The 10,251-nt window shown below is 42.8% G+C and overlaps 1 protein-coding gene across 1 annotated transcript in view; it reads right to left on the bottom strand.

The window, feature by feature from the left end:
- LOC128696898 (protein unc-80 homolog) overlaps nucleotides 1-6,420 on the bottom strand; it is a 1,079,316-nt gene extending 1,072,896 nt beyond the window's left edge. The window contains exon 1 of the mRNA XM_070095999.1: nucleotides 6,382-6,420. The gene's annotated coding sequence lies outside the window, so the exon portion shown is untranslated. The remainder of the gene's footprint in view (nucleotides 1-6,381) is intronic.
- Nucleotides 6,421-10,251: the final 3,831 nt, after the last annotated feature.

Consider the following 10,251-nt stretch of genomic DNA (forward strand, 5'->3'; position numbering starts at 1 on the left):
TGGGACCAGACAACATCTCTCCATGGGTCCTTAAAGAGGGAGCAGAGATATTGTGTGAGCCATTAACAAAGATCTTCAACACATCATTTGAAACTGGGCAACTCCCTGAGGTATGGAAAATGGCAAATGTAGTCCCAATTTTTAAAAAGGGAGACAGACATGAGGCACTAAACTACAGACCTGAATCACTAACGTGTATAATGTGCAAGGTCATGGAGAAGATCATCAGGAGGAGAGTGGTGGTGCACCTGGAAAGAAACAAGTGTATAATTGACAACCAGCACGGTTTCAGGGAAGGAAAATCCTGTGTCACAAACCTACTAGAGTTTTATGACAAGGTGACAGAAGTATGACAAGAGAGAGAGGGGTGGATCGACTGCATATTTTTGGACTGCAAGAAGGCCTTTGACACAGTTCCTCACAAGAGGTTACTGCAAAAGCTAGAGGATCAGGCACACATAACAGGAAAGGCACTGCAATGGATCAGAGAATATTTGACAGGGAGGTAACGACGAGTCATGGTATGCGACGAGGTGTCAGAGTGGGCGCCTGTGACAAGCGAGGTTCCACAGGGGTCAGACCTAGGCCCTGTGCTGTTCTTGTTATATGTGAACGACATAACGGAAGGGATCGACTCAGAAGTGTCCTTGTTTGCAGATGATGTGAAGTTAATGAGAAGAATCAAATCGGATGAGGATCAGGCAGGACTACAAAGAGACCTGGACAGGCTACAAGCCTGGTCCAGCAACTGGCTCCTTGAATTTAACCCTGCCAAATGCAAAGTCATGAAGATTGGGGAAGGGCAAAGAAGACCGCAGACACAATATAGTTTAGATGGCCGAAGACTGCAAACCTCACTCAAGGAAAAAGATCTGGGGGTGAGCATAACACCGAGCATATCTCCTGAGGCGCACATTAATCAGATAACTGCTGCAGCATACGGGCGCCTGGCAAACCTACGGATAGCGTTCCGATACCTCAGTAAGGATTTGTTTAAGACTCTGTATGCCATTTACGTCAGGCCCATACAGGAGTATGCAGCACCAGTTTGGAATCCACGCCTAGTCAAGCACGTCAAGAAATTAGAGAAAGTGCAAAGGTTTGCAACAAGACTAGTCCAAGAGCTACGGGGATTGTCCTACGAAGAAAGGTTGAGGGAAATCGGCCTGACGACACTGAAGGACAGGAGGGTCAGGGGAGACATGATAACGACATATAAAATACTGCGCGGAATAGACAAGGTGGACAAACACGGGATGTTCCAGAGAAGGGACACAGACACAAGAGGTCACAATTGGAAGTTGAAGACTCAGATGAATCAAAGGGATGTTAGGAAGTATTTCTTCAGTCATAGAGTAGTCAGGCAGTGGAATAGCCTAGAAAGTGACGTAGTGGAGGCGGGAACCATACATAGTTTTAAGGCGAGGTATGATAGAGCTCATGGGGCAGGGAGAGAGAGGACCTAGTAGCAATCAGCGAAGAGGCGGGGCCAGGAGCTGTGACTCGACCCCTGCAACCACAAATAGGTGAGTACAAATAGGTGAGTACACACACATACACACACACACACACACACACACACACACACACACACACACACACACACACACACACACACACATGCACACACATATGCACACACACATGCACACACACACACACACACACAGGGGATTGGTTCTGGTAGGGAAGAATGGATGGAAGAGCAATGCAAAAAGATGGAATAAGAGTGGGAGAGAAAACTAGGAGAGCTTACTGCAAAAATGGAGACAGAGCTTTGTGTGAAATTGGAAAAGTGGTTGTAGGAGAAGAAGAAGCATTTTTAATTTTTCAGAGAATATGGGGGTACCTAAAGGGGAGAAAACGGCCAATCAAGCTGATTTTCAGGACACAATGCGGAACAGGATCCTCCAAGAGAAACCGAAGTTGAAGGATTAGTCAGCATACAAGTGGGTGTTCCTAGACCGAGACAGAACAAAAACAGAATGACAGCAGCTGAGGGAGAGGACACAAAAGCAAAAGGAGCTAGGAGGACAGAAAAGGACACAATCAGCAAACGACAACCAGAGCAGGGCAGAGCAACAAGGGCAAGCACACAGAACCACCCCCAGAACCCTACAACCAATCACGTTATCCCAACACTGACCACAATCCACACTCACTGCCCCCACCTCACACGCTGTAGAATCATACAGTACATTGCCAGGTCCCCCACCCTCACAGACCCCCAAAACACAGTGCTGGAGAGGAAACTGAAGGTATGGTACACCAACGCTGATGGTATAACAAATAAATGGGAGGAGTGACTTGAAAGAGTCAAAGAGGCATCACCGGACATCATAGCCCTTACAGAAACCAAGCTCATAGGGATGATAAGAGATGGCATCTTTCAGAGGGGGTGGAGGAGTGGCACTGCTGATCAAAAACCAATATGATTTTGATGAGCTGGAGAGAGGAGACAGAAGAGAAGCAAGAGATTACATAATACTAATGCTGCAGTCTGGAGGCCCCAGGTGATAATTGGTGTAATGTATAACCCACTACAGGAGGCCAAGGCAAGAGTATGATGAAAGTAATAGAGCAATGGCTGACACACTGGATGAAGTGGCCAGAAGGGCTCATGCAAGCAGGGCGAAGCCACTGATCATGGGTGACTTCAACCACTAAGAGATCGATTGGGAGAACTTGGATCCACATGGTGGCCAAGAAACGTGGAGGGCTAAGATGATGGAGGTGGTACTCAAAAACCTCATGTACCAACACGTAAGGGATACTATCAGAGAGAAAGGAGAGGATAAATCAGCGAGACTGAACCTAGTATTCAACTCCAGTAGTGCAGATATTTAGGACATATATGAAAGACCCCTGGGGGCCAGTGATCATGTGGTTTTAAGCTTAGAATACATAGTAGAGCTGCAAGTGGAGGGGGGAAGCAGGAAGGGCTGGATGAATGAAGCCAAACTACAAGAAAGGGGACTACACAAGCATGAAGAACTTGCTCAATGGGGAACAGTGGGACAAAAAACTGGCAAGGAAGTCAGTAGACGAGATGATGGAATATATGACAAAAATATGGAAGGAAGCTGAGGAGAGGTTTGTACCCAAGGGTAACAGGAATAATGAAAAATCCAAGATGAGCCCGTGGAGGCCAAAACCATGTGTGCTAGGGAATGGAAGAAGTATAGAAGGCAAAAGACCCAGGAGAATAAGGAGAGCAGTCATAGAGCCAGAAATGAATATGCACAGGTAAGACGGGAGGCCCAACGACAATATGAAAATGATATAGCACCGAAAGCCAAATCTGACCCAAAACTTGTACAGCCACATCAAGAGGAAAACAACAGTCAAGGACCAAGTAATCAGGCTGAGGAAGGAAGGAGGGGAGGTCACAAAAAACGACCATGAAGTATGTGAGGAGCTCAACAGGTGATTCAAAGAAGATAGAAAGGACTCCATAAAGGCAGAGAGGTGGGGTACACCATCAAGTGTTGGACACAATACATACAACCGAGGAAGAAGTGAAGAGCTAGATACCTCAAAGGCGATAGGGCTGGATAACATCTCTCCATGGGTACTGAGAGAGGGAAGAGAGGCTCTTTGTGTACCACTAACAACTATCTTCAACCACATCTATCGAAACAGGAAGACTACCGGAAGTGTGGAAGACAGCAAATGTAGTCCCAGTTTTTAAAAAAAGGAGACAGACTCGATGCATTAAACTACAGACCAGTGTCACTGACGTGTATAGTACACAAGGTCATGGAGAAAGTTATCAAGAGAAGAGTGGTGGAGCACCTAGAAAGGAATGAGCTTATCAACGACAGCGAGCATGGCTTCAGGGACGGGAAATCCTGTGTCACAAGCCTACTGGAGTTCTATGACAGGGTGACAGCAGTAAAACAACAGAGAGACAGGTGGGTAGACCGCATTTTCTTGGGCTGTAAGAAGGCATTTGACACAGTTCCACACAAGAGATTAGTGTGTAAGCTGGAGGACCAGGCAGGGATAACATGGAAGGCACTACAGTAGATCAGGGAATACCTATCAGGAAGACAATAGCGAATCATGGTACGTGGCGAGGTGTCAGAGTGGGCGCCGATAACGAGTGGGGTGTCACAGGAATCAGTTCTAGAACCGGTGCTGTTTCTGGTATTTGTGAACGACATGACGGAAGGAATACACTCTGAAGTGTCCCTGTTTGCAGATGATGTGAAGTTGATGAGAAGAATTCAATCGGACGAAGATGAGGCAAAACTACAGAGGGATCTGGACAGTCTGCAGGCCTGGTCCAGAAACTGGCTCCTGGAGTTCAACCCCACCAACTTCAAAGTCATGAAGATTGGGGAAGGGCAAAGAAACCACAGACAGAGTACAGTCTAGGGGACCAGAGCCTACAAACCTCACTCAAGGAAAAAGATCTTGGTGTGAGTATAACACCGGGAACATCTCCTGAGGCGCACATCAACCAAATAACTGCTGCAGCATATGGGCGCCTGGCAAACCTAACAACAGCATTCTGACATCTAAATAAGGAGTCCTTCAGGACCCCGTACACTGTGTACGTTAGGCCCATATTGGAAAATGCAGCGCCAGTTTGGAACCCTCACTTAGCCAAGCATGTAAGGAAACTATAAAAAGTGCAAAGGTTTGCAGCAAGTCTAGTCCCGTAGCTAAGGGGTATGTCCTACGAGGAGAGGTTAAAGGAAATCGACGTGACGACACTGGAAGACAGGAGAGTTAGGGGGATATGATAACTACATATAAAATACTGAGAGGTATAGACAAGGTGGACAGAGACAGGATGTTCCAGAGACGGGACACAGCAACAAGGGGTTACAGTTGGAAGCTCAAGACTCAGATGAACGACAGGGATGTTATTAAGTAATTTTTCAGTCACAGAGTTGTCAGGAAGTGGAATAGCCTGGGTAGTCTAGTGGAGGCAGGATCCATACATAGCTTTAAGAAGAGGTATGATAAAGCTCACGGAGCGGGAAGAATGAACGGGTAGCGGCCAGTTTAAGAGGCGGGGCAAGGAGCTGCGACTCGACCCCCGCAACCACAACTAGGTGAGCAACTAGGTGAGTACACACACACATACACTAACATAAGCGTACCTTTACATTTGCACATGTATACATATGCATATCATGCATATATGCATAAAGATAAATCCGTACTTATTAAAGTGCGCTCATACATGCATATAATTTATTTATATATATTATGCTTCATTAGAATGATAGACTTGCAGTATTCCTGCTGCATGCAGCGAGATGCAGGTGCTGGGTTGTGAGATACTGGGATGCAGGTGCTGGGTTGTGAGATACTGGGATGCCTGTTTCGGATCGTAGAGGTATATAACGGGATACCTTTCTCTGATTGCTGACATACCTGACATTGGGGTTATGGGATACTGGGATACCTTTCTCTGATTATTGACATAAACATCATCGGGGTTAAGGGATACTGGGATACTTTTCTCTGATTACTGACATACCTGACATTGGAGTTATGGGATACTGGGATACCTTTCTCTGATTATTGACATAAGCAACATCGGGGTTAAGGGATACTGGGATACCTTTCTCTGAATATTGGCATACATAACATCGGGGTTAAGGAATACTGGGATACCTTTCTCTGAATATTGACATACACAACATAGGGGTTATGGGATATTGGGATACCTTTCTCTGATCAATCAGATTCATGATGCTCGGGTAATGGAATACGGGGGATACCTTTCTCTGAATATTGACATACACAACATCGGGGTTAAGGGATACTGGGATACCTTTCTCTGAATATTGACATACACAACATCGGGGTTAAGGGATACTGGGATACCTTTCTATGAATATTGACATACACAACATCGGGGTTAAGGGATACTGGGATACCTTTCTCTGTTTATTGGTATACACAACATCGGGGTTATGGGATATTGGGATACCTTTCTCTGATCAATCAGATTCATGATGCTCGGGTAATGGAATACAGGGGATACCTTTCCAGGATCAGACAACTCCGAAACAAGTCAAGTTTACAAGTATTATTTTGATATTCCTAATATTTATCAATTTCAAGTTTTTAATCATTTTTATCTCATTTATCTTTCTTTAATAACTTGGGTGACTATAAAGAAAGATGTGATAAAACAAGTCGAGGCAACAAATCAATAACAGAGTCCGAGAAAACATTTCCCTGACATACGGAATAATGTCAGGCAATAAACTTAGACACTTGTCTCGAGTCCCTCAGTCTGTATTATAAATGAACAACTGAAGTCTTTTCACATTGTTCAAGGAATTTCAGATTATTGATCATGAATGTTACAAGCTAAATAATGTTTTATACAGTTTTTTTTTTATCTTGTAATACTTGTCAGGGCGCTGCACACTCCATCACTAAGAAGGGAAGAACCTAACTGGTTCGGTCTCAGGGCACCGGGATGCTGCTCCTCCCTCATCCCCTACAATAACACTCTAGCCTAAATCTCACAGTCTAAAATTTATGTCCTATATATAGTTATAAACCTTAAGTTTTATCAGGTTACTATCATTGTTGAACATTAAGAATGATACATTTTGAAACTGGGTTAGTAATAGGTGATCCGTAGACGAGATAAAAATAATTTTGAAGGCAAGTATGTGAGGGTTAGTGAGTGAGTCGCGCACCACCGCATGCGCTCTCTGAGAGAGGCCCAGGATGGCAACAGCTCAGCATCAATATTGTGGCGGAATATTACCCCATTTATGTCTTATGCATCACTGTGTATGATCACTGGCACTATAATCACCGTCTAGCTGCCTGACTCAACCCGTAAACCGGTATAACTATAATAATAATAATAATAATATTAATAATAATATTAATAATTATTATAATAATAAAAATAGTAATAGTAATAATAATAATAATAATAATAATAATAATAATAATAATAATAATAATAATAATAATAATAATAATAATAATAATAATAATAATAATAATAATATTTCTACTGGTACTTGTACAAGGTATACTAGCCTAGCTGACATCAGTGACAGTATTATATAGAAAGCCACTTGTTATGCTGAGCATTTCGGGCAAATTAGGTAAGTTTTGTCCCAGGATGAGACCCACACCAGTCCACTAACACCCAGGTACCCATTTTACTGATGGGTGAACATACACAACATTCAAAAAGCAGTCACATAATATACTTAAACAGGGTACTACGAATGATTTCATACTTATAGTTCAGAAAAATTGATGTGGGTAATATGACATCAATTATGTTACACTGTTTAAATGGGCAGATATAGCTGTGCATACCTGTGACCGGTTTCGAGAGTTTATTTACCACCATATCCTGTCGTGAGGCCAGACATCATTGAAAGCTGCCTTGTAGGATATATTATTGGTGCTGCCGTCCCGCAGGTTGATCAGTACTTGTAGCTGGTAGCTCTGGTCGCGAGCCGATTTGGTCGTGACCCGAACCTGATTTTCCCATTTGATTGTATGTAAATACGATTCATCCATTCCAGTCCCCTATGAAGTGTATGTAAATATTGTTTTTCTAAGATTTTTAATCAGAAAAATAGTTAATTATACCACAGCAGCGTCAGAACAAGCAGCCTCTCCATGCCTTACCACACTATGAATGCGATTTCTCTTACGAAACTCTTCCAACCATCCTCTGCTGGATTTAAATTCATCACTTTCTGCACTCATTGAAGGGTAATTCTGCCTCAACTCACTGTGTATCTTCCTGGCTTTCTCGCAAATGATCGCCTCACTTACACTATCACCTGCAAGTTACTTCTCGTTGAACCACATTAGCAACAGTTTATCAAACTCTTCCAGCACTTGAGGCCTCTGCTTGGTTAACATCGTAACTGCCTTAGCAACATTAGTTGCTTTAATAGCTGCTCTCTGCTTCAGAATAGTCGAGATCGTACACTTCGGCTTCTTGAGTTCCACAGCAAGATCTGTAATGCACACCGTGCTCATACTTTTCATTAATTTCCTTCTTCACTTCTATGGTTAACTGCAAAATGAATTCAAAAACACTCGAAACACAAAACAAGGAGTTCACAGTGAATGACTGCACGTCTGACCGAGACTGACTACAAGGCCAGGTGTACACAAAAAACAGAAAGTGGGGAAAATTGGCGTGTGAAACAAAAAAAAAAAAAGACCAGGAATGTGAAAACTGGCTCGGCTGTGTTTATTCGGCACCTGATTCTGTGTTCGCAACCAAATGCAAAAATTTGGCAGATTTTCTGGTCACGAACCGATTTGTTCGTGACCATAAGTTCCACTATTTACTCACACACACACACACACACACACACACACACACACACACACACACACACACACACACACACACACACACACACACACACACACACACACACACACACACACACACATATATACATACATATATATATATATATATATATATATATATATATATATATATATATATATATATATATATATATATATACATATATATATATATATATATATTTATATATATATATATATATACATATATATTTCAAGGTACCACCTCTAGAACTGTCCTAAGGACCCTCATCGTCAGAGAAAAGAATAAATTTGCTTCAGTGAAAACTCAAGGTTCTCCCTGAAGCTGTTGAAAATTGTTTTCTCCTACCACCCCCTATATTTTATAGATACTTTCTTTAAAGACAAAATTCATTGGCAAAACATTCACAAAAGCACAATAGAAAGTAAAACAACATAGATAACAACTCAGAGCTGCATCTCGAATACTTCGTCCAGCTCCCCGGCAGTGGGCAGCGTGCCCAGAATGCTGCAAGCATTTCCTCTCTGGATCGCAACACTGAGTCTCTGAAAGAGGCAGCTGGTCGCTCTGTGGCCCTTGGTTTCTATGACGATCTTTCCACCCAGCTCTTTGAGGAACTTTAGAGCACACTTGCCCAATGCTCCAAGGGTCTCCGACCCTATTGGGATGAAGTTATAACAAGGGGAAGGTCTTCATATTTGCATCTTCTGGGTCTCCCTGTGGCTGGCAGCTCCACCCCCTTCAGCTTCGGAGAATGGCAAGTAGGTGTCTGCCAATGTGGCAGCACAGGTGTAGTCCCAGGCAATCTGCTTTCCATCCTTCCAGGGTAGCATAGTGGCTCAATCAGGACGATTTTGACATCCATCAGACATCTGCACACACACACACACACACACACACACACACACACACACACACACACACACACACATATTATATTAATATATATATATATATATATATATATATATATATATATATATATATATATATATATATATATATATATATATAAATATAATATATATATATATATAAGTGAACAGTATTTAGATAAGGCTAAAGAGGTCTTTGTGGCATTTATGGATTTGGAAAAAGCGTATGACAGGGTGGATAGGGGGTCAATGTGGCAGATGTTGCAGGTGTATGGAGTAGGAGGTAGGTTATTGAAAGCAGTGAAGCGTTTTTACGAGGATAGTGAGGCTCAAGTTAGAGTGCATAGGAAAGAGGGAAATTATTTCCCAGTAATAGTAGGCCTTAGACAAGGATGTGTGATGTCACCGTGGTTGTTTAATATATTTATAGATGGGGTTGTAAGAGAAGTAAATGCGAGGGTCTTGACAAGAGGCGTGGAGTTAAAAGATAAAGAATCACACATAAAGTGGGAGTTGTCACAGTTGCTCTTTGCTGATGACACTGTGCTCTTGGGAGATTCTGAAGAGAAGTTGCAGAGATTGGTGGATGAATTTGGTAGGGTGTGCAAAAGAAGAAAATTAAAAGTGAATACAGGAAAGAGTAAGGTTATGAGGATAACAGATTGGAGGGAGAGAGTATGGAGGAGGTGAATGCATTCAGATATTTGGGAGTGGACGTGTCAGTGGATGGGTCCATGAAAGATCAGGTGAATCATATAACTGATGAGGGGAAAAGGATGAGTGGTGCACTTAGGAGTCTGTGAAGACAAAAAACTTTGTCCTTGGAGGCAAAGAGGGGAATGTATGAGAGTATAGTTTTACCAACGCTCTTATATGTGTGTGAAGCATGGGTGATGAATGTTGCAGCGACGAGAAGGCTGGAGGCAGTGGAGATGTCATGTCTGAGGGCAATGTGTGGTGCGAATATAATGCAGAGAATTCGTAGTTTGGAAGTTAGGAGGAGGTGCAGGATTACCAAATCTGTTGGCCAGAGGGCTGAGGAAGGTTTGT

This window comes from Cherax quadricarinatus, chromosome 52 (genome assembly GCF_038502225.1).
Source record: "Cherax quadricarinatus isolate ZL_2023a chromosome 52, ASM3850222v1, whole genome shotgun sequence".
Taxonomy (NCBI): Eukaryota; Metazoa; Arthropoda; class Malacostraca; order Decapoda; family Parastacidae; genus Cherax; species Cherax quadricarinatus.